Source organism: Solanum verrucosum, unplaced genomic scaffold (genome assembly GCF_900185275.1).
Source record: "Solanum verrucosum unplaced genomic scaffold, falcon-dt-bn FXZP01000139.1, whole genome shotgun sequence".
In the NCBI taxonomy this organism is placed as follows: domain Eukaryota; kingdom Viridiplantae; phylum Streptophyta; class Magnoliopsida; order Solanales; family Solanaceae; genus Solanum; species Solanum verrucosum.
Genome location: NW_026020364.1, coordinates 184,430 through 209,668, shown reverse-complemented (window position 1 = coordinate 209,668; position 25,239 = coordinate 184,430).

The window sequence follows — 25,239 nt, the reverse complement described above, 5'->3', positions numbered from 1 at the left end:
GTAATGGTTTTTACCTTTTTATTATGTTAGGCTAAAACTCCAATTATTGGGGTGTGATCATGTGATTATGGGCTAAATTAGTTTATGGGCATTGCTAATTACTAGTTTAAATGCTATTTAAAAGTGAGTTTATTCATTAATTGTGGTTTAATTTATGAAATGTAGTTGCAAATGCAAGTCTATATTTTTGTTCTTGGCTTGCTCGAGAGAGAGGTTATAGAACTAAGATTATTGATTGATGGTTCGTGGGTATTGGGTTGACATGGGTTTAGCTCGAGAGAGTGAATCCTAAACCCAATCCCACACATTTAGCTCGAGAGAGTGAATGGATTAATGTGTGGGATGTTCCTTATTGTCATACTTGTTGATGTTCGAAAGAAATCACCTGAGTCGGGGTAGTTTTTCGAGAGAAAACTATCTCCCTTATAGTCCAGCCTACTCACTGATATCTGGTTGTTTACTAGTAGTTGCAATTACCCATATGCCTATATTTTCTTATTATCGATCACACCCTGAGAATATATCTCCTTAATGTTATTTAGACTTCTTTGTGACTGTTGTGTAGTGATAATTGCAAATCAAAACCCCTATTTGACATTCATGTCACCCCTTTGATTTGATATCTCTTTTTCCGATAATGTTTATTCTTAGGGCTGATTAGACCGCATTCATACTTCTCAATTGAATTCTAAACACGTACCACTCCCTGTGGGATTCGACTCCAACTCATTTAGTTGGGTTTTATACTGATTTACGATCGATGAACACCTACATTTGGATTAGTCTAAATAACAATAAGGAGATAGATTCTCAGGGTGTGATCGATTGTAGGCAAATATAGGCATATGGGTAATTGTAACTACTAGTAAATAGCTAGATATAAGAGAGTAGATTAGACTATAAGGGAGATAGTTTTCTCTCGAACAACTACCCCGAATCAAGTTATTTCTTGCGAACATCAACAAGCATGACAATGAAGAACATCCCACACCTTAATCTATTCACTCCCTCAAGCTAAATGTGTGGGATTAGGTTTAGGATTCACTCTCTCAAGCTAAACCCAGGTCAACCCAATACCCATAAATCATCAATCAATAATTTTAGTTCTAAAACCTCTCTCTCGAGCAAGCCAAGAACACAAATATAGAGTTGCATTTCCAACTACAATTCTTAAATTAAATAACAATTAATGATTAAACTCACTTTAAAATAGCATTTAAACTAGTAATTAGCAATATCCATAAACTAATTCAGCCCATAATCACATGATCACACCCCAAGAATTGGGGTTTTAGCCTACCATCATAAAAAAGGTAAAAACCATTACCAAATTGATTAGCCATTAACTGGGTAAGAGAGATTAGTCTTTACAATGCTTCAATTTGTCGAATCTTTGAAATCGACTTCCAAATTCTCCAAATTGAAATTCTCAAATTCTTAAAAGCTATGAAAAAGGATAAAGGAAAGAGTTCTAGGTGTTCTAAAATTAAGATAGATGCTCAAACCTGTAAAACAATGTCAAAAGATACTAAACTAAATGCTCAAAATCTAATTTATAGTCACCAAAAATAAGCTATGAATGGCCATTTGGCGAAGTAAGTCGGGCTCACCAAACCACTCGGCGAGCCGCCCTTTGATCCCTTCCATTGCCTTTTCACCTTGGTATTCAACATCCTCAAGGTCTGTAACTTTGGGCGATCCATTTTAGCTTTGCGGAACTACTTGGTGTTGCATCGACTTCTCACTTTTATCACCGACTTGGTCTCTTCCCTCAGGGCTGGCACATTGGAACTTTAAGCGGTGGAAATTGCCACTTGGCGATCACCAGGCTTGCCTTTCTTCAATTCTTCAGTTTTTTTTGGTTTTTTTTGCTTGTTAGTGTCCTTGCTATGTTCTTCAATCTATGTACCTAAAAATCAAGGGTTTAACATCAATTTACGGCACAAATGAAGCATTTGAGGATACTAAATCTATATAAACAAAGCCCTATATAAGTCTAAATCTTGAACTCATCAACAATCTTCTCAAAGCATCAACAACCACATTAGCCTTACATGGGGGATAGAGAACACTCATATCATAATCCTTGAGTAACTTCAACCACCTCATTTGTCTGAGATTAAGCTCTTTCTGACTAAACACATATTGAAGGCTACTGTGATCGGTGAACACATCTACATGAACATCATAAAGATAGTGATGCCATATTTTCAAAGCAAACACTACGGCTGCCAACTCTAGATCATGGGTTGGGTAATTCTTCTCATGAACCTTAAGCTTTCTGGAGGCATAAGCTATAACCTTGCCATTCTGCATTAACACACAACCCAAACCGAGTCTGGACGCATCACAATATATTACAAAACCTTGCGTACCTTCTGGTAAGGTTAATACTGGGGTAGTAGTCAACCGTTTTTTCAATTCCTGAAAGCTTTTCTCACAAGCTTCAGACGATTGAAACTTAACTATTTTCTGAGTCAACTTGGTCAAAGGAGATGAAATAGATGAGAACCCCTCGACGAACCTTCTAAAATATTCAGCTAACCCCAAGAAACTTTTAATATCAGTTGGAGATATGAGTCTAGGCCAATTCTGCACATCCTTTATTTTCTTAGTGTCAACTCTAATTCCATCACCAGAAATAATATGGCCTAAGAATGCCACAGACTCAAGCAAAAATTCACAAATTGAAAACTTAGCATACAACTCCTTATCCTTGAGAGTTTGGAGAACTACTCTGAGATTATTAGGATGATCTTTCTCATTCCTTAAATAGATTAGAATGTCATCAATGAAAACAATAACAAAACATAACTAAATAAGCCTTGAATACTCTGTTCATAAGGTCCATGAATGCTGCCGGAGCATTGGTCAAACCAAAGGACATAACTAGGAACTCATCATGACCGTAATGCGTCTTGAAAGTTGTCTTAGGGATATCACTTTCTCTTACTCTCAACTAATGATAGCTAGATCTGAGGTCTATATTAGAAAAACAAGTGGCACCCTGAAGTTGATCGAAAATATCATCCATTCTTCGAAGTGGATATCTATTCTTGATAGTAACCTTGTTCAACTGATGGTAATCTATGCACATTCTAAGAAAACCATCTTTCTTCCTCACAAATAAGACCGGAGCGCCCCAAGGTGAGACACGTATCCTAATAAAACCCTTCTCAAGGAGTTCTTTTAACTTCTCTTACAACTCTTTCAACTCTGTTGGTGCCATTCTATATGTCGGAATAGATGATGCTTATCGTGACCAACAACACGAACTACGGTTCAAGTGTCTACGATCGTCGATAATATAGTAACCTAACCGAGGGTTGGGGTCGTATCCCAAGGGAACGGTTTTGAGAATATGCAGCCAACTAGAATTTTGTTCTAATCAGTCGTAGCTAAACAGATTTGCGAATAAAAAATTATAAATCAATGGGGGACACAAAAATTTCAAATATCGATTTAGGGGTTTTGCAAATAAATCAGATAAAAATAGAAAAATGCAAAGGAAAATCAAGTATGAGGGGAGATTCTTGGGGTGTGACCGCAATACAAGTAAATCTAGATTGTTGGGTACAAGCTTTCGATAGAAAATCAGTAGATTAATAGTGACTAGGCTAAGCTTTAAATGGAAATAAGCTCTCTCTCGAGCAACTAACCCCGTTTCAAATGGGTTCCTCTCGGACACCCACTTGCCGCATGAAGACCAGCCTACGCCTTACCCCACTCACTCTCTCGAGCTAAGTGTTAGGATATGGGACTAGGGCTTACCCTTTCGGGCTGAACCTCATGTCGACCCACTCCTTAGGCCATCAGTCTAGAGGTCTTGGTTTCGCAACCTCTCTCTAGAGAAAGCCGAAAACACATAGGTGATTTTGTATTTGCAACTACAAACCCATTAAATTAAACCATAACCACTAGGTAAAATCACCATTAAACCAAATTTAAACCATCAACTAGCAAGACCCAACAACAATATTAACTCATATTTGCTAAATAACACCTCAAGAATGGGGTTTTTAGCCACACATCAAGAAATAAGAAATTATACATTCAATGATGTTGAAATCAAATGGGTATAGAGAAATAAGTCTTGATTTAGGCAAAGAAAGAAGAATCAAGGACACCCACTTCAAATTTTGGGAAGATGAAACCCTTTTTTCTTCAAGTCTTCAAAACTCTCTCAAACTTGAGAGAAAATAAGAGTTACAAAATAAAATATCTAATTGTGAGTATTCTAATGAAGCTTGATACTTAAAACTAATATAGAGCTAGTATTTATAGTGTTCAGAATTAATGTTGCAGTGGATCATTCGGCGAGGTTAGTTGGAATTGCGGATCAACTCAGCGATTCGCCTATCGTCTGGTTCATCGCCTTCCTTGCTTGCCTATAACATCTCTGCGTTCTGGATAATTGGGCGGTAGAGTATTGCTTCGCGGAATTGTTCAGCAACACGTCGACTGCTCCTTTTCACCGTTGATTTGATCCTCTTACCTCAGGGCTCAACACATTGGAACAAAAGGCAAAGTAAAGGCTCTTTGGCGATGCTCAGGCATCCATTTCTTCACTCTTTTCACTCTTTTTGTTCCTTTTTGCGACATAGTGTCCATGCTTTCCTTAAATCTTCAAATACCTGAAACTTAAGAGTTTTTATCAGATATTGGGATAAAAGAGGCATTTGAGGACACTAATTCTATTAAAATATGGCCCTAAATGAGTCCAATTTGATGACTCATTAACACCCCAACTTAAACTTTTGCTTGTCCTCAAGTAAAACTCAGTTCATCAGTTCAAATAGGATGTCTCAAACAGTGCTACACAAGCCTCAATCATGAACATGAACAACAAGACTCAAACAACTCATGCAAAGATCAATTGTGTACTCAAAGATTCAAGTTGTGACACACCATTACCAAAGATTCTCGTACTCGCAATACTTGCTTCAAATGCAGGTTCAAGCTCAACAGTAGTATCTGAATGCTCAAACACAAAGAATGATTCCATATTCACACACAAAGGTCTATTCATTTAAAGATCAGGAATCAGATGTAACACACACACTAAAAAAAAAAGAACATAATGCATGCTTTCACCCATAGGTTTCCCGGTATTTTCCAATCAACTTTCATTTTGGCTTACTCAAGATCAAAAAGGTTTTTCTAAGGCTTGAAATGGGCCTAAGTGCAAAGGTATGGTCATTTAGGCTCAGTGACCGTTTCCTAATGAGATGTGGTATTCTCAAGGCATCCCCTTCTTTTCCTTAATCAATTTTTTTTCTAGTGCTTCTAAGTCTTCTCTTTAGTCATTTCCATGGATTGCTTGGAAACCCAATTTCTTCTGTACTTTTATTCCACAACTTTTATTTTTCATTATTTTCTTTTCTTTTCTTTTTTTTTTATATATATGGAGGGTTTCCATTCTACCGCAACACCATGGGTTAAGGGAGAATTTTCTTGCACTTCTTGACTTCTCCTTTTCCTTTTTCACCACACCCCCAACTTAGGCTTGGCCTAAGTTGGATATTCACTAAACCACAAATCAAGAGGATTATAGGTAGTGGATCAAGTAAGGTCTAGGGTTCATCAATGTTCTTTCAAAGAAGGTCAAGGTTCAAGGGGTGTTCAAGAGAGATTCACAAATTCGCAAGGTAGGCCAAAAAAAGGTATATGTCAAATTGGCTCACACTCTTCAAAATTGCCTAAGATCATGTCAAGAGAAAGCTTTACTTAGTCGCCTGGACCAACGGGGAAAATTCTAGTATCTATCATGCATGTTTCAAAGTAAGCTCAGCACAATAGGCATCGACACAAAAGTCAAACAAGACTCCACACTTTTGCTAGTGTGCAACGGTCATCACAATAGAATCGATTTGATAAATGGCTACTAACAACGAGATGCAAAGAGTTCACATATTGTCTATGCACCTTCATTTGGCCTCATTGTTGCCGTACATTCATCTCCGTTTGACTGTAAGCAGTATTCAAGTCATCGGTATTGATCAAAACTAAGACTTAATTTTGTACAAGAACAACCACTTTCAACACAACAGGTGGCAAAAATTTTCAAAAAATGAAATTTTTCGGAAGGGTCAAAATTATTTTTTAATTAAACCAAAAGAGAGCCATAAGCTCAAACAATCGCAAAGAAGTTTTTGAAAAACACAATTAAAAACAAACAACTCAAATGTACACCAAAACACAAGTATCAGAAACAAGCAAAACAAGGTGGGCCTCACCCACCACAAATAAAAACATTTGTCCTCAAATGCAAATAACAAAAAAAAATAAAAAATCAATGCAAATGAGTACAAAATTGCTAAAAATAAATTCGGGGTTCGGAAAACCAACCTTAGATGCTGATTAAAATACTTTTGAAATGTTAGGCAACAATGTAATCCACTCCAAGCACTAATAATAGACTACAATACTAAAGGCAAGCAATAATCTAGAAAATATTACCTTGATGTGAAGTTGAGAAGTTTAAAAGGAGGGAGAGTGGGAAAATTTAAAAATTCTGAGATTTTTGGCACTTTATAACCGTTCAGTTCTTGTCCATTCGGCTATGTTAGTCAACTCGTCGACCCACTCAGCAGTTCGCTGAGTGGTCATTTATCTCGCCATTTCTTCAAAATCTTCAATTTTCTCTGGGTAAGATCGGCGATCTGCATCGAGTTCGCCAAGCAGGTTGGCGATGCGTCGAGCTGCTTTTCGAGTTCACCAAGTTTTACAGGCTCTGTACAACTCTTGTATTGAGCCAAAGGGCGGATCCAGTCGGGCTTGCTGACCTGTTTAGCGACTCGCGGAATGGACTTTCTGCTCGCCAATTTGATATTTTCCACACTTTCCTCGATTTATCTACAACATCAACACACTATTATTTATAAAAGTAAAATCCTAAATTTACAACCTTGGGTTGCCTCCCAAGAAGTGCCTTATTTAACGTTGTGGCACGACACAACTACTCACTCAAGTTCCATTAGTGAGGTCTGCCTCATTTTCATGAGGCCACCCTTCTTTTGGCTCTAGGTAGAGGACCTGTATACACAAACAATAAACAAGGAAAAACAAAACTAAAAGTAAATTTAGTAAAAACTACACTAAAAAGTACAAAAAGCTCTAGTTAACTACATTTTCACGTGACACCACTCCGCGGCAGCGGCGCTATTTTGATGCTTATCATGACCAACGACACAAACCATGGTTTCAGTGTATACGATCATCAAAAATACAGTTAACCCAACTGACGGTTGGGGTCGTGTCCCAAGGAAGCGATTTCGAGAATAAGCAGCCAACTAGAATTTTGTTCTAATCAGTTGTAGCTAAAGAGATTTGCGAATAAAAACATTATAAATCAATGGGGGACACAAAAGTTTCAAATATCGATCTGGGGGTTTTGTCACAAAATTAAATAAAAACAGTAAAATACAATGGAAAATCATCTTTGAGGGGAGATTCTTGGGGTGTGACCGCAATACAAGTAAATCTAGATTGTTGGGTACAAGCATTCGATAGAAAATTTGTAGATTAATAGTGACTAGGCTAAGCTTTAAATGGAAATAAGTTCTCTCTCGAGCAACTTACCCCGTTTCAAATGGGTTCCTCTCGGACACCCACTTGCCGCATGAAGACCAGTCTACGCCTTACCCCACTCACTCTCTTGAGCTGAGTGTTAGGATATAGGACTAGGGCTCACCCTTTCGGGCTGAACCTCATGTCGACCCACTCCTTAGGCCATCAGTCTAGCGGTCTTGGTTTCGCGACCACTCTCCCAAGCAAGCTGAAAACACATAGGTGGTTTTGTATTTGCAACTACAAACCTATTAAATTAAACCACAACCACTAGGTGAAATCATCATTAAACCACATTTAAACAATCAACTAGCAAGACCCAACAATAATATTAACTCATATTTGCTAAATCACACCCTAAGAATGGGGTTGTTAGTCACACCTCAAAAAATAAAAAATTATTCCTTCAATGATGTTGAAATCAAATAGGTATAGAGAAATAATTCTTGATTTTGGCAAAGAAAGAAGAATCAAGGAGACCCACTTACAATTTGGGAAGATGAAACCCTTTCTTCTTCAAGTCTTCAAAACCCTCTCAAACTTGAGAGAAAATAAGAGTTACAAAATAAAATATCTAATCGTGAGTAGTCTAATGAAGCTTGATACTTAAAACTAATATAGAGCTAGTATTTAAAGTATTCAGAATTAATGTTGCAGTGAATCATTCGGCGAGGTTAGTGGAAATCGCGGATCAACTCAGCGATTCGCCCATCGCCTGGTTCATCGCCTTCCTTGCTTGCCTATAACATCTTTGCGTTCTAGATCATTGGGAGGTATAGTACTACTTCGCGGAACTGTTTGGCGACACGCCGACTTCTCCTTTTCACCGCTGATTTGATCCTCTTCCTTTAAGGCTCAACGCACTGCAACAAAAGGCAGAGTAAGGCTCTTTGGTGATGCTCAGCCATCCATTTCTTTACTCTTTTCACTCTTTTTATTCCTTTTGGTGACATAGTGTCCATGCTTACCTTAAATCTTCAAATACCTGAAACTTAAGAGTTTTTATCAAATATTGGGATAAAAGAGGCATTTGAGGACACTAATTCTGTTAAAATATGGCCCTAAATGAGTCTAATTTGAGGACTCATCAATAGAGATAGGATGAGTATCGGGAAAAACATCTATACTGAAGTCTATTTCTCTCTCAGGAGGGACTCGAGGCAGATCATATGGAAAGACTTCTGGAAAATCACTCACAACTAGAACTGACTGAATAGGAGGTGTCTCAACACTAGAGACATTAACTCAGACTAAGTGATAGAGACAACCCTTGGAAACCAACTTTGTCGCCTTAAGGTACGAAATGAAACGACCCTTAGGCACTGCTGAACTGCTACTCCACTCTACAACTGACTCATTAGGAAACTAGAACTTAACAATTCGAGTTCTACAATCGACCGAGGCATAACAGGCATGAAGTCAGTCCATACCTTGAATGACATCAAAATCTACTTTATCTAACTCAACTAAGTCAACCATGGTGCTCTTGTGATTGACGAAAATTGTACAATTACGATAAACTCTCTCTCCTAGAATAGACTCATCGATATGTGTAGAAACACTGAAGGGCTCAAGAAGTTGTTCAGGAAAAATATCAAAATTCATGGAAATATAAGGAGTCACAAGAGATAGACTCGCTTCTGGATCTAGCAAAGCATAAACATCAAAAGTGAAAACTTTGATCATACCAGTGACAACATCTGGAGAATTATCTTGCTCTTAGCGACTAGTGATAGCATATAGGTAGTTTGTTCCTCCGCCAGTCCCTGAAGTAGCACCTCTAGGTGTAGCCCTGTCTAGTGGGACAACTGAAGAAGATTAGGCTCTATTGCCCCTATTTCTACTGCACTGCCTATTCTTAGGACACTCTTTCATGAAATGACCCTCCTAACCACACTTGAAACAACCAGTGGAGCCATCGTGACATGTACCTGGGTGGTTCCTACAACATTTAGCACATGTAGGGGCCTTATTACCTCATTGTGCCACACTACCTTGAGACTGTGCAGGTCTAGCTATGAAATTCTGTGAACTCTAACTATTGAACTCACCTCTGCTCCTTGGTACAGGTGCACTAGCAGATGATGGAGCAGGTCCCTTTTGCTTATGTTGGACCGATGACCAGTTGGCATTACTCTTCTGCTGGCCGGACTCATTCCCTGATGTCTTAGCCTTCTTGTTTCTAAACTCTTCTCTGTACCTCAGCTTATCCTCCTCAACCTATTGCACATGGATCATCAGCCTTGCTATATCCATATTTCCTATCAGCATAGCTGCCTTTCCCTCTTTACTTGACAGATGAGACAACCCAGCAACAAACAGGCTCATCATTCTCCTCATGTTAGCAACCATCTCCGGGGCATAATGAGAAAGTTGGGTGAACTCCAGACTGTACTCATGAACACTCATCAATTCTTTCTTAAGAGTAAGGAATTCTCGTACCTTTGCTTCTCTTAGTTCTCGGAGAAAGAAATTCCCTAAGAAACTAGTCTCGAACACTGCCCAGCTTAAAATCGATGCACCTTCAGTTCTACCCTTCTTATATTGGTCAAACCAGATTCTAGCAACACTCTTCGGTTGATATGCAGCTAGTTTGTCACGATCTGGGGTTACCCCCCTAGAAGTAACATGGTGTAATTACATAAAGACATAGAATAATTAGGAAAAATTTAAACGTTTCTTTACAACCGAAGTCATTTTATAAAACAAACGGGAGTCTAGACATTGTTTCATTTGACCATCTAATAAAATTGAATAGGGACAATGCCCTAACAATAGTTTCTAAATGGATATACTAAAAGAAACTCGAAGTACTACTGGTCCTCGAAGCTTGAGGACTCACCAACTAAGCTTGAGGAAACTAACTAATCCAAGCTTGAACCAAGAATACCACCACCAAGGACCAATCCCTACATTTGTAGAAAACATAGAAATATGGGTTAGCACAAAATGTACTAAGTATGGTAGCCATGCATAGAAACATTTAAAACATGCTTAAAAGGGGCATTTTGTTTGAAACCATGCTATATGCCATTTTTTAACATCATCTTTGAAATAGTTAGAGAATGTAGCTCATAAGAAAAACCATACACACTTCATCATAACATAGAGGATATCATCATAGTCACAAGTATAGTCTCCAACACAACATAATGTATACTCCAATATTCACAAGATATAGTTCACATATATAATTCAATGCCAAGACCATGTCATTATAATAAAACCATCACATAAGTAACCATGAGCTCTACTTGTGCAATGCATAGATATGATCCCATAATCCTATCTACACTAAGTATTACTTCTAGGCCACCATGTTCATGCATAATATACCTTGACCTTATTCATAGCTAACATTCATAAACAAGGAGACATTCATGCTCATATCTTATAATAAATAAAGTCACTCATAGCAACAATCCATATCATGCATGCGCAATTCATATATCTTCATAGCATAAGGAAACAACAATATAACCCTTTCATAAGTCTACTTGTGGAATGTACAAGTGAAGTCTCATACCCTCACTCACACTAAGTAAAGCTCATTAGGAAGTCATTAGTATAGTCCATGTTCATATTCATAATAAAGCATACATTCATAATCATCATATCATAGGAGAGACATACCATGCCCACTCTCAAAATCTACTTGTGCAATGCATGAATGAAGTCCTATACCCCCATCCATACTAAGTAGAACTTTTAGAGGAACCATAGTACCTAACTCATATTCTTATCATAATTCATATTCTTATCATATAGGGATAATCATACTCATTACATCTACATAAGGAGAGTCATACCGTAAAAACAATCCAATCAACATATATCATACCTTCATGTCTTACCATAGCATAATGAACCAACCCACAATCCCTTTCAAAGATTACTTGTGCAATATAAAAGTGAAGTCCCATACCACCACTCCTACTAAGTAAACTTATCAAGAAATCACAAGTATAGTTCAAGTCATATTCATTATCTTATTACATAGGGAGAAGTGCATTAACAGACATAGACCATGTGAGCTATATGGAATCCGATGTCATAGAACCCCACACCGAAAAAAGGCATCCTACTTGCCTAAGGTAGAACTAGACATATATTGCTATAATGTAGATCCACTAGCTAATACCTATGAGGGCACATAGTTATGGGATAGGGAGATTGCTTCTATAAACCCGGCCTCTTTTACTAGCGGGAGAGTTTCCATCTCATGAGAGCATATGTAGAAGACCCGGCGCTTAAAACTAAGCAGAAGAGTCTCTACCTCATTTTCCATATCCGCTCGATGCGAAGCATTATTCTCCAACTTATACATAGTTAAGGTAAATTACAATTTCATATGTGGAGGAGTACATTACCCTTCATTCAGCCCAACTCATAACATAACTCATTGATTCAACATGGTGAGAACTACCTTTCACCTTAGAATCATCATATAATCATCCAAGACTATTCATACATAATCATGTGTAGTAGTAAAGGAAACTAGTCTCTCAACAATACCATAATTCACACATTAGACATTGGATCTTCACCATTCAAGTGGAATATAACTTCATATATAAATACATGAAAAGTAAGCACCTCCACCTTTCAAGTGGATCATTCCATTCATATATAAGAATCTTAAACATAGAGTACCTTCATGCATTGCCTACAAGGTTACACTTTAAGATTCAACACTTACAATTTACCCTTCAAGGGTCATAGATCATGTCTTGCAATGACACTTAGAATTAATACTTTAAGCATAAATCAAACAAGACTAATTGACTAAATTAACATAGATACTTTTCTAAGTATTCACATTGCATGAACAAACCCATCTCAATTTCATGAAGTTGGGGTCATGGGGAAGCACATGGGGTCATGGGGAAGCACATGGGTTCATGGGGAATTTCACAATAAAAACCCTCAATAAACACCAAATTCATCATAATATAGGATAATTAACATAAAGAAATCGTTTTCAAGAAGAATCCATGGCTAGAATCAAAACCCTAGTTTTTGAACAAATTCCCCATTCCAAAAATTAGTGTTGAAGGGCTTCATGGAGAAATAAATTCCATGAATGAAGGTTCTCATAACTTAATTGAAGCTTTGCCACGAAATTGGAGTGAAACCCTTGGAGCTTGAACCCTAATCTTGAAGCTTTTGGTATTCTTCAATGGAGGAACTTGTAGAGAGAGAAATATTGGAGAAGAGATGAACTTTTTACTTTGAAGTGGGTGTTTGTGAAAGTGATTAATTTTGGGGATATTTTAATATAAAATCCCTTACATAGTTATTTAGAAATAATATAAAATATACCCACTTTCTAATTTAACTTAAAAATAATATTTACGAAAATGCTCCTGTACATATGAACTTAGCCAAAAAAAACTAAGGAAATTTTTAAGGAAGCATTTAAGGTCCTTGAAGTGGTCCACTAGCCTTGGACCCTCCCTTGGACTTTGCCTTAGGCTTTTTAAAGGTAAGGCATATGCATGGGAGTATTCAAAAGGCTTGTTTATACCATATATATATTTATTTAAAAGTAATATATACTATACCTATTTAATTTGGACAAAAAAGGAAATTACGAAATTTCCCCTTTTTATGCCTCCCTTGGATTGCCCAAATAAAACTAAGGCAATTACCAAGGGAGCTTTTAAGGCCCTTGAATTGATGTACCTTCCTTAAACCCTCCTTGGACTTGCCTTTAGCTTTTTAAAGCTAAGTCATAAGTCTACAAGGGAGTACACGACAGTGGGCCCCCACTTGCACACGTGCACTGCCCATGTGTTAAGCAGCCCCCACACGTGGTGGTCCCTCACCGGGTCCTTAAACCCTCACGTGGGTTGCCTTAAAAAAACTAAGGAATTGGTTCAAGGAAGCTTCTAAGGGTGGTGAAGGCTTTTACCTCCTTGAACCCTCTCTTGAAAATATAATTAGTCAAAATTGGCTAAAGCATTGGTTCAAGGAAGCTTCTAAGGAAGGTGAATCATTTCGCCTTCCTTGAACCCTCCCTTAAACTTATACTTAGCCAAATTTTTGGACCCTTTTATATCTCCAATTTATACATAAACTTATAAGGTTCATACGTTAGGCTTTAGCTTTACCTATCAATTTTCCGGGTGTTACATAGTTCCACTCGCTTAGAATCAACAACACGCATAACCTCAAACACTTTTTGTAGTTCCTCTACAAAGTTTTTCGTATCCTCAGTGACGCTTGAACTAGTGAAGCTTGGAGAATTCATCCTTAAAAATCCACAGATCCTAAGAGTATCAACCACTTTCTGTCGATTCTCTCTCTATCCAACTTGATTGGTCACAACTTAACTCAACATCCGAATAGCTTCCCAGAACTCATCATTAGTGGCCTCTCTTTAGGGTTACACTTCAGGTGCATTAGGTACCCCTTGTTCCTCAACATTCCTCCTAGCAGGATGACCTCTGACAGCTCTTCACGAAGGCATGATCTGAAAGATACGTGCAAGCATGAGTTAGAAGAAACTTTTTACAAATAAACTCTATCGCACGAAATAAGTATGAAAAAAGGGACATAGTTCCTAAATGTTGAAGCCTCCTAATTATAGATATGACGCGCTTCACATCGATAATTAGGATTCTACAGGCACGGCTTAATAGACTCCCTAGGACTCTTGAACTATGTGCTCTGATACCAAGTTTGTCACTCCCCGAGCCTACACCCTGGGCTGTACTGGCACTCGAGAACCATTGTGGCCCCAAACGAACCCTTGGCCTGGCTTACTACTCAGCGAAAGAATTTACTCAACAAATATAACTCATGAATAAACTAGAATGTTTATAAAAGAAAACATTCAACTAGCCGATAAGGAAAATCAAGTCTTATAATCAACATAACTGAAATAAAAAAACTGAAGAACTAATAACTAACTGTCTATGATGCCTCTAACCACTGAGATGGATATCGGAGCAAAACCATTGACATCCAAATAAACTAGAATAATAAAGCAATAAAAGGGTATCCTCCAGAAGAAAGGAGGCTCACCAACTGACTCTGAGTGCTCAACTTGATCAACGAAGCGTTGGATGCTTATCCTGGTTACCTTTATCTGCATCATAAAATGATGCAGTCCAAATGACATCAGTAGATTGAATGTATGAGTATGCGAGGGAAAAACTAAACATGACATAAGCTTGAACTGAATTCTGAAAGAAACACTTACTTCAGCTTTACTCAACTCAATGCAAAAATAAACAACAGTAAAGATGTAGTTTATATAAAGCATTTAAATAGTAAATAGCAACTCAAAGTATTGGAGAAATATGATAAAAACTAAATTTATATATATAATAAAGCAATATAATTCTGTGGGAGTTTCTCTAACCGACAACCATTACTATGAGTTATGTGATGATTCAACGCCTCGCTCACGCTGCCAGAACTGTCCTATAACTTGTCGGGATATAAAACAGCTCAACTAAGTGGATCCACTAGTCTATGCTAAAAGCATTACTAAATCATCTAAAAAGTATGACCCTTTCAACCGACGTTGGCTACATGGTTTATGGAGACTTGAGTTATTATTAACTCGTCCCCATATTAGTGATCAATATTACTCCCAAAATATACGCATCTCGTATGTTTAAAAACATAACTCTTTCTCTGTGGTTTGAGGTTATTACTCAAAAATCTATCTCTTAAAAGAGATTAAACTCAAAACTACTCATGAAAACTCATTCTGAAATCTGTGTTTCCTCTCATCTTAAATGTGAAAACATCTACTCTTTGGGAATACATAGTCCCCATATAACATTTTAAAGAAAATGAACTCGACTCTACTCTTTCTTAATATCAATGTTTTAGTCTTAAAACAAGTTTAAAAGATTTGTAAAAGACTTCTTAAAATGACTCGAAGAACCCTCAAGACTTGACTCTCAACTCTACCTTGAATTTGATTTATGAATTCAAGGTTTTGCTTTGTGATAAGAAAGATCTCGTGATGTTTAGGAGTGTTTTTAGATAGGTAAACATGCGAAACGATCAAGAAATCACTGTCTGGAATCAAGTCCGCGACATGGAGATGGATTTTAATATTTGGTCACGAAATAAATTTTGAGGCAGAGGGGTCCGCATTCTCTCCGCGTCGCGGAGAGAAAAGTTCCACTGCTAAGGAACAGGTCCGCATCGCAAACCTGGTACCCAGTTTCTGCCTGACTTTTTCCTTCTTCACTTTCTAACCCCAATTCTTCTAAATTTGATTCTTTTTATCAATTCCTCTTTAGATTCGGATACCCAGTACATATACACAAGAATCTACTCCTAAAAGACTCTAATATCGACACGATTCCATCAAGAACTCAACAATTCCATCAAATCTTAAGAACGAAAGCCAATTTCAAGAACACAATTCAAGATCATCCAACTTTCAACTTTCAAGAATGAATTCCGCTGAACTAAACATGATTGGCGCTTAGGTGAACAAACCCAACACTATGAAAGTCTCATATACTCTTTTAGGGATCAAACCTTGGCGAAACGACTTTGATTCCGCAAGAAATCTCCAAGAACGCCTTGACTTTTCTCCTTTTTTCTCCTCTCTCAAAGCCTCAGCGTAATTCATAATTGCGTAAACTTAACAAACTCAGTTTAGACCCCAAATAGATTACTAAAAACCAAATAATTTAATTGGGTAATGAAAATACCAAAATACCCCTCTAAAATTTGGTTGATTTTCCTTATTCAGACAACCTGACTTCAATCAAGCAAATCTCCCCCATACAAACTCAAAAATTAGCAAACTCGGTGGTGTTAGAAAGATAATTCAAAGACCTTTCATTTGATATCATGTAGCCCACCAAGCCCATCCTTTACCAGGAGTTATGGTCGTTTGAGAGTATGGAGAACTACTCTGAGATTACTAGCATGATCTTCTTCATTCCTTAAATAGATTAGAATGTCATCAATGAAAACAATAACAAAACATAACTAAATAAGCCTTGAATACTCTGTTCATAAGGTCCATGAATGCTGCCGGAGCATTGGTCAAACCAAAGGACATAACTAGGAAATTATCATGACCGTAGTGGGTCTTGAAAGTTGTCTTAGGGATATCACTTTCCCTTACTCTCAACTGATGAAAGCTAGATCTGAGCTCTATCTTAGAAAAACAAGTGGCACCCTGAAGTTGATCGAAAATATCATCCATTCTCCGAAGTGGATACCTATTCTTGATAGTAACCTTGTTCAACTGACGGTAATCTATGCACATCTAAGAGAACCATCTTTCTTCCTCACAAATAAGACTGGAGCGCCCCAAGGTGAGACACTTATCCTAATAAAACCCTTCTTAAGGAGTTCTTTCAACTTCTCTTACAACTCTTTCAACTCTGTTGGTGCCAATCAATATGTCGGAATAGATGATGCTTATCGTGACAAATAACACGAACTACGATTCGAGTGTCTACGATCGTCGATAATATAGTAACCCAACTGAGGGTTGAGGTCGTGTCCCAAGGGAGCGGTTTTGAGAATATGCAGCCAACAAGAATTTTGTTCTAATCAGTCGTAACTAAACAGATTTGCGAATAAAAAAATTATAAATCAATGGGGGACACAAAAGTTTCAAATATCGATTTAGGGGTTTTGTCAATAAATCAAATAAAAATAGTAAAATGCAAAGGAAAATCAAGTATGAGGGGAGATTCTTGGGTGTGACCGCAATACAAATAAATCTAGATTGTTCAGTACAAGCTTTCGATAGAAAATCTGTAGATTAATAGTGACTAGGCTAAGCTTTAAATGGAAATAAGCTCTCTCTCGAGCAACTAACCCCGTTTCAAATGGGTTCCTCTGGAACACCCACTTGCCGCATGAAGACCAGCCTACACCTTACCCCACTCACTCTCTCGAGCTAAGTGTTAGGATATGGGATTAGGGCTTACCCTTTCGAGCTGAACCTCATGTCAACCCACTCCTTAGGCCAACAGTCTAGCGGTCTTGGTTTCGCAACCTCTCTCTCGAGAAGCCGAAAACACATAGGTGGTTTTGTATTTGCAACTACAAACCCATTAAATTAAACCATAACCACTAGGTGAAATCACCATTAAACCACATTTAAACCATCAACTAGCAAGACCCAACCACAATATTAACTCATATTTGCTAAATCATACCCCAAGAATGGGGTTTTTAGCCACACATCAAGAAATAAGAAATTATACATTCAATGATTTTGAAATCAAATGGGTAAAGAGAAATAACTCTTGATTTAGGCAAAGAAAGAAGAATCAAGGAGACCCACTTCCAATTTTGGGAAGATGAAACCCTTTTTTCTTTAAGTCTTCAAAACTCTCTCAAACTTGAGAGAAAATAAGAGTTACAAAATAAAATATTTAATTGTGAGTATTCTAATGAAGCTTGATACTTAAAACTAATATAGAGCTAGTATTTATAGTGTTCATAATTAATGTTGCAGTGGATCATACGGCGAGGTTAGTTGGAATTGCGGATCAACTGAGCGATTCGCCTAGCGTCTGGTTCATTGCCTTACCTGCTTGCCTATAAAATATCTGCATTCTGGATCATTGGGAGGTATAGTACTGCTTCGTGGAACTTTTTAGCAACACGTCGACTGCTCCTTTTCACCGTTAAATTGATCCTCTTCCTTTAGGGCTCAACTCACTGGAACAAAAGCCGGAGTAAGGCTCTTTGGCGATGCTCAGGCATCCATTTCTTCACTCTTTTCACTCTTTTTGTTCCTTTTTACGACATAGTGTCCATGCTTTCCTTAAATCTTCAAATACCTGAAACTTAAGAGTTTTTATCAGATATTGGGATAAAAGAGGCATTTGAGGACACTAATTCTATTAAAATATGGCCCTAACTGAGTCCAATTTGAGGACTCATCAACACCCTCAACTTAAACTTTTGTTTGTCCTCAAGTAAAACTCAGTTCAGCAGTTCAAATATGATGTCTCAAACAGTGCTACACAAGACCCAATCATGAACATACACAACAAGACTCAAACTACTCATGCAAAGATCAATTGTGTACTCAAAGATTCAAGTTGTGACACACCATTACAAAAAATTCTCATACTCGCAATACTTGCTTCAAATGAGGGTTCAAGCTCAACAGTAGTATCTGAATGCCCTCACACAAAGAATGATTCCATATTCACACACAAATGTATATTCATTTAAAGATCAGGAATCAGATGCAACGCACACACTCAAAAGAAAAGAACATAATGCATGCTTTCACCCATAGGTTTCCCCGTATTTTCCGAGCAACTTTCATTTTGGCTTACTCAAGATCAAAAAGGTCTTTCTAAGGCTTGAAATGGGGCTAAGTGCAAAGGTATGGTCATTTAGGCTCATTGACTTTTTCCTCATGAGATGTGGTATTCTCAAGGCATCCCCTTCTTTTCTTAATCAATTTTTTTTCTAGTGCTTCTAAGTCATCTCTTTAGTCATCTCCATGGATTGCTTGGAAACCCAATTTCTTCTGTACTTTTATTTTTCATTCTTCTCTTTTCTTTTCTTTTCTTTTATTTATATGAAGGGTTTCCATTCTACCGCAACACCATGGGTTAAGGGAGACTTTTCTTGCACTTCTTGACTTCTCCTTTTCCTTTTTCACCACACCCCCAACTTAGGCTTGGCCTAAGTTGGCTATTCACTAAACCACAAATCAAGAGGATTATAGGTAGTGGATCAAGTAAGGTCTAGGGTTCATCAATGTTCTTTCAAAGAAGGTCAAGGTTCAAGGGGTGTTCAAGAGAGATTCACAAATTCACAAGGTAGGCCACAAATGAGGTATATGTAAAATTGGCTCACACTCTTCAAAATTGCCTAAGATCATGTCAAGAGAAAGCTTTACTTAGTCGCCTGGACCAACGGGGAAAATTCTAGTATCTATCATGCATGTTTCAAAGTAAGCTCAGCACAATAGGCATCGACACTAAAGTCAAACAAGACTCTACACTTTTGCTAGTGTGCAACGGTCATCACAATAGAATCGATTTGATAAATGACTAATCACAACGAGATGCAAAGAGTTCACATATTGTGTATGCAACTTCATTTGGCCTCATCGTAGCCGTACATTCATGTCCGTTTGACTGTAAGCACTATTCAAGTCATCAGTATTGATCAAAATCGAGACTTTATTTTCTACAAGAACAGCCACTTTCAACACAAGAGGTGGCAAAAAATTTTGAAAAATGAAATTTTTCAGAAGGGTCAAAATTATTTTTTAATTAAACCAAAAGAGAGCCATAAGCTCAAACAATCGCAAAGAAGTTTTTGAAAAACACAATTTAAAACAGACAACTCAAATGTACACCAAAACACAAGTATCAGAAACAAGCAAAACAAGGTGCGCCTCACCCTACCACAAATAAAAACATTTGTCCTCAAATGCAAATAACAAAAAAAAATCAATGCAAATGAGTACAAAATTGCTAAAAATAAATTCGGGGTTCGAAAAACCAACATTAGATGCCGATTAAAATACTTTTGAAATGCTAGGCAGCAATGTAATCCACTCCAAGCACTAATTATAGACTACAATACTAAAGGCAAGCAATAATCTAGAAAATATTACCTTGATGTGAAGTTGAGAAGTTTAAAAGGAGGGAGAGTGGGAAAATTTAAAAAATTTGAGATTTTTGGCACTTTATAACCGTTCAGTTCTTGTCCATTCGGCGATGTTAGTCAACTCGTCAACCCACTCAGCAGTTCACCGAGTGGTCATTTATCTCACCCTTTTTTCAAAATCATCAATTTTCTCGGGGTAAGATCGGCGGTCTGCTTCAAGATTGCCAAACAGGTTGGCGATGCGCCGAGCTACTTTTCGAGTTCACCAAGTTTTACAGGCTCTGTACAACTCTTGTATTGAGCCAAATGGCAGATCCAGTCGGTCTAGCCGACCTGTTTAGCGACTCGCGAAATGGACTTTCTGCGAGCCAACCTGAGATTTTCCACACTTTCCTCGGTTTATCTACAACATCAACACACTATTATTTATAAAAGTAAAATCCCAAATTTACAACCTTGGGTTGCCTCCCAAGAAGCGCCTTATTTAACGTTGTGGCACGAAACAACTACTCACTCAAGTTCCATTAGTGAGGTCTGCCTCATTTTCATGAGGCCACCCCTTTTTTGGCTCTAGGTAGAGGCCCTGTATACACAAACAATAAACAAAGAAAAACAAAACTAAATGTAAAATTAGTAAAAACTACACTAAAAAGAACAAAAAGCTCTAGTTAACTACATTTTCACGTGACACCACTCCGCGGCAGCGGCACCATTTTGATGCATTTCCTGACCAATGACACAAACTACGGTTTCAGTGTATATGATCGTCAAAAATATAGTAACCCAATTGATGGTTGGGGTCGTGTCCCAAGGAAGCGATTTCGAGAATAAGCAGCCAACTAGAATTTTGTTCTAATCAGTTGTAGCAAAAGAGATTTGCGAATAAAAACATTATAAATCAATGGGGGACACAAAAGTTTCAAATATCGATCTGGGGGTTTTGTCACGAAATTAAATAAAAATGGTAAAATACAAAGGAAAAACATCTTTGAGGGGAGATTCTTGGGGTGTGACCGCAATACAAGTAAATTTAGATTGTTGGGTATAAGCATTTGATAGAAAATCTGTAGATTAATAGTGACTAGGCTAAGCTTTAAATGGAAATAAGTTCTCTCTCGAGCAACTTACCCCGTTTCAAATGGGTTCCTCTCGGACACCCACTTGCCGCATGAAGACCAGTCTACGCCTTACCCCACTCACTCTCTTGAGCTGAGTGTTAGGATATAGGACTAGGGCTCACCCTTTCGGGCTGAACCTCATGTCGACCCACTCCTTAGGCCATCAGTCTAGCGGTCTTGGTTTCGCGACCACTCTCCCAAGCAAGCCAAAAACACATAGGTGGTTTTGTATTTGCAACTACAAACCTATTAAATTAAACCACAACCACTAGGTGAAATCATCATTAAACCATATTTAAACCATCAACTAGCAAGACCCAACAATAATATTAACTCATATTTGCTAAATCACACCCTAAGAATGGGGTTGTTAACCACACTTCAAGAAATAAAAAATTATACCTTCAATGATGTTGGATAAATATGATAAAAACTAAATTTATATATATAATAAAGCAATATAATTCTGTGGGAGATTCTCTAACCGACAACCATTACTATGAGCTATGTGATGATTCAACGCCTCGCTCACGCTGCCAGAACTGTCTTATAACTTGCCGGGATATAAAACGGCTCAACTAAGTGGATCCACTAGTCTATGCTAAAAGCATTATTGAATCATCTAAAAAGTATGACCCTTTCTACCCATGTTGGCTACATGGTTTATGGAGACTTGAGTTATTATTAACTCGTCCCCATATCGGTGATCAATATTACTCCCAAAATATACGCATCTCGTATGTTTAAAAACATAACTCTTTCTCTGTGGTTTGAGGTTATTACTCAAAAATCTATCTCTTAAAAGAGATTAAACTCAAAACTACTCATGAAAACTCATTCTGAAATCTGTGTTTCCTCTCATCTTAAATGTGAAAACATCTACTCTTTGGGAATACATAGTCCCCATATAACATTTTAAAGAAAATGAACTCGACTCTACTCTTTCTTAATATCAATGTTTTAGTCTTAAAACAAGTTTAAAAGATTTTTAAAAGACTTATTAAAATGACTCGAAGAACCCTCAAGACTTAACTCTCAACTCTACCTTGAATTTGATTTATGAATTCAAGGTTTTGATTTGTGATAAGAAAGATCTCGTGATGTTTATGAGTGTTTTTAGATATTTAAACATGCGAAACGATCAAGATATCATTGTCTGGAATCAAGTCCGCGACGCGGAGATGGATGTTAATATTTGGTCACGAAATAAATTTTGAGGCAGAGGGGTCCGTAATCTCTCCGTGGCGCGGAGAGAAAAGTTCCACTTCTAAGGAACAGGTCCGCGTCGCAAATCTGGTACCCAGTTTCTACCTGACTTTTTTCTTCTTCATTTTCTAACCCCAATTCTTTGAAATTTAATTATTTTTATCAATTCCTCTTTAGATTCAGATACCCAGTACATATACACAAGAATCTACTCCTAAAAGAATCTAATATCACCACGATTCCATCAAGAACTCAACAATCCCATCAAATCTTAAGAACGAAAGCCAATTTCAAGAACACAATTCAAGATCATCCAACTTTCAACTTTCAAGAATGAATTCCGTTGAACTAAACATGATTGGCACTTAGGTGAACGAACCCAACACTATGGAAGTCTCATATACTCTTTTAGGGATCAAACCTTCGTGAAACGACTTTGATTCCGCAAGAAATCTCCAAGAACGCCTTGACTCTTCTCCTTTTTTCTCCTCTCTCAAAGCCTCAGCGAAATTCATAATTGCGTAAACTGAACTAACTTAGTTTAGACCCCAAATAGCTTACTAAAAACCAAATAATTTAATTGGGTAATGAAAAGACCAAAATACCCCTCTAAAATTTGGTTGATTTTCCTTATTCAGACAAACTGACTTCAATCAAGCATATCTCCCCCATACAAACTCAAAATTTAGCAAACTCGGTGGTGTTAGAAAGATAATTCAAAGACCTTTCATGTGATATCTTGTAGCCCACCAAGCTCATCCTTTACCAGGAGTTATGGTCGTTTGAGGTTGACCCAAAATTCATACTTAACATACTTGCCAAATTCCAAGATTTTTATTCCTTCCAAAAATGGTTCATTCTAATTCTAGCTCTTTCAAATAGTGGGGTGTTACACTAAGATAAGTGTACATGCTTGACAACAAAAGAAAGATATAATGTAGGCTCTGTTTGATTAAAAGGATGTTTTTATGTCGTCTTATGATGTTATGCCTAGGTTAAGCACTGACATGGTGGTTCACAAGTTGCCGACTGACCCTACGTTTCTGTTGGTTAAAAAATAGTTGAGAAATCTTAAAACTGACATTAGTGTAATAATTTAAGACATAATCACAAAGCAACTTGAAGACAAAGTCATTCTAGTCGCTCAATATCCTTCTTGGTTAGCCATTATCGTGCCTATCCCAAAGAAAGACAACAAGGTTCAAGTGTGTGTTGATTATCATGATTTGAATATAGAAAGTCCAAAAGATGACTTTCCATTGCCCAACATCCACATTTTGTTTTACAATTATTCCAAGCATGAAATTGCATCTTTTTTGGATCACAAGTGGGGTACCATTAGATTATTATGGATGAAGAAGATGCAGAAAAAAGATCTCTATCACATCATGGGGTACCTAATGTTATTGAGTCATGCCAATTGGGCTAAAAAATGTGGGAACAACTTATATGAGAGCAATAAAAATCATGTTCCATGATATGATGCATAAAGAAATAGAAGTTTATATGGATGCGTGTTCATTAAATAAAAAATTGTCAGATCATGTGAAACACTGAAGGAAATTCTTCGAAAGGCTCCGCATGTATAATCTCAAGCTTAATCCTACAAAATGTGTATTTGGAGTATCGTCAGGAAAGCTTTTGGGGGTTATAATTAGCCGACGAGGTATTGCGTTAGATCCTTCAAAGATAAAATCCATTAAGGAATTGCCACCGTGAAAGAACAAGAATGAGGTGATAAGCCTTCTAGGAAGGCAAAACTACATCAGTAGATTCATTGCTCAACTCACAACAACTTGCGAAGCCATTTTTTAAGATATTAAAGAAGAATGTTATGGTCAAATGGATCGGATAATGTTGAGAGGCTTTTGATAGAATCAAAAGGTACTTGTTGAATCTCTCTATGTTGGTTCCTCCTAAGCCGGGAAAACTATTGATATTGTATATTTTAGTGTTGAATAATCCTTTTGGCTGCGTATTGGGTCAGTATGATGTCACTAGTAAGAAAGAAAAGACCTTTTATTACCTCAAAAAGAAATTTACCGCTTCTGAGTCTAAGTAGACTCTTCTTGAAAGAACGTGTTGTGCCCTGACTTGATTCGCGCAAAAGTTGAAGCATTACCTTCCGTCTTACACTTCTTACCTCATTTGTTGCATGGATCCCTTAAAATACATTTTTCAAAAGCCCATGCCCATGGGTAGGCTTGCGAAATGGAAAATATTACTTGCAGAGTTTGACACTATCTATGTGACACAAACAACAATGAAAGCCTAAGCATTGATTGAAAAATCATTTGGTAGAGAACCCCGTTGATGAAAAATATGAACTAATTAAGACCTACTCTCCTTGCGAAGAAATATCATAAGTTGATGACGTTATTCTCAATAACAATCAAGGATGTGCTTTGTTCTTTTACAGAGTCTCTCACAATGAATCAGTTGGGATAGGAGTTGTTTTTATGTCTGAATTAGAGGAATGTTACCGTATAACAACCCAACTTAGATTCTATTGTACCAACAATATGTCAGAGCATGAAGCTTGCATATTGGGTTTGAGATTAGCTACTGAAATAGGCATCCAAGAATTGTCAGTGTTAGGAGACTCAAACTTGCTAGTTCATCAAATTCAAGGAGAAAGAGAAACTTGTGACCTAAAGCTCATACCATATCAACATTTGTTATAAGATCTTTGTTGGCGGTTTGTGTCAATAAAGTTTAGACACATTCATAGAGTTTATAATGATAGTGATTATGCATTGGA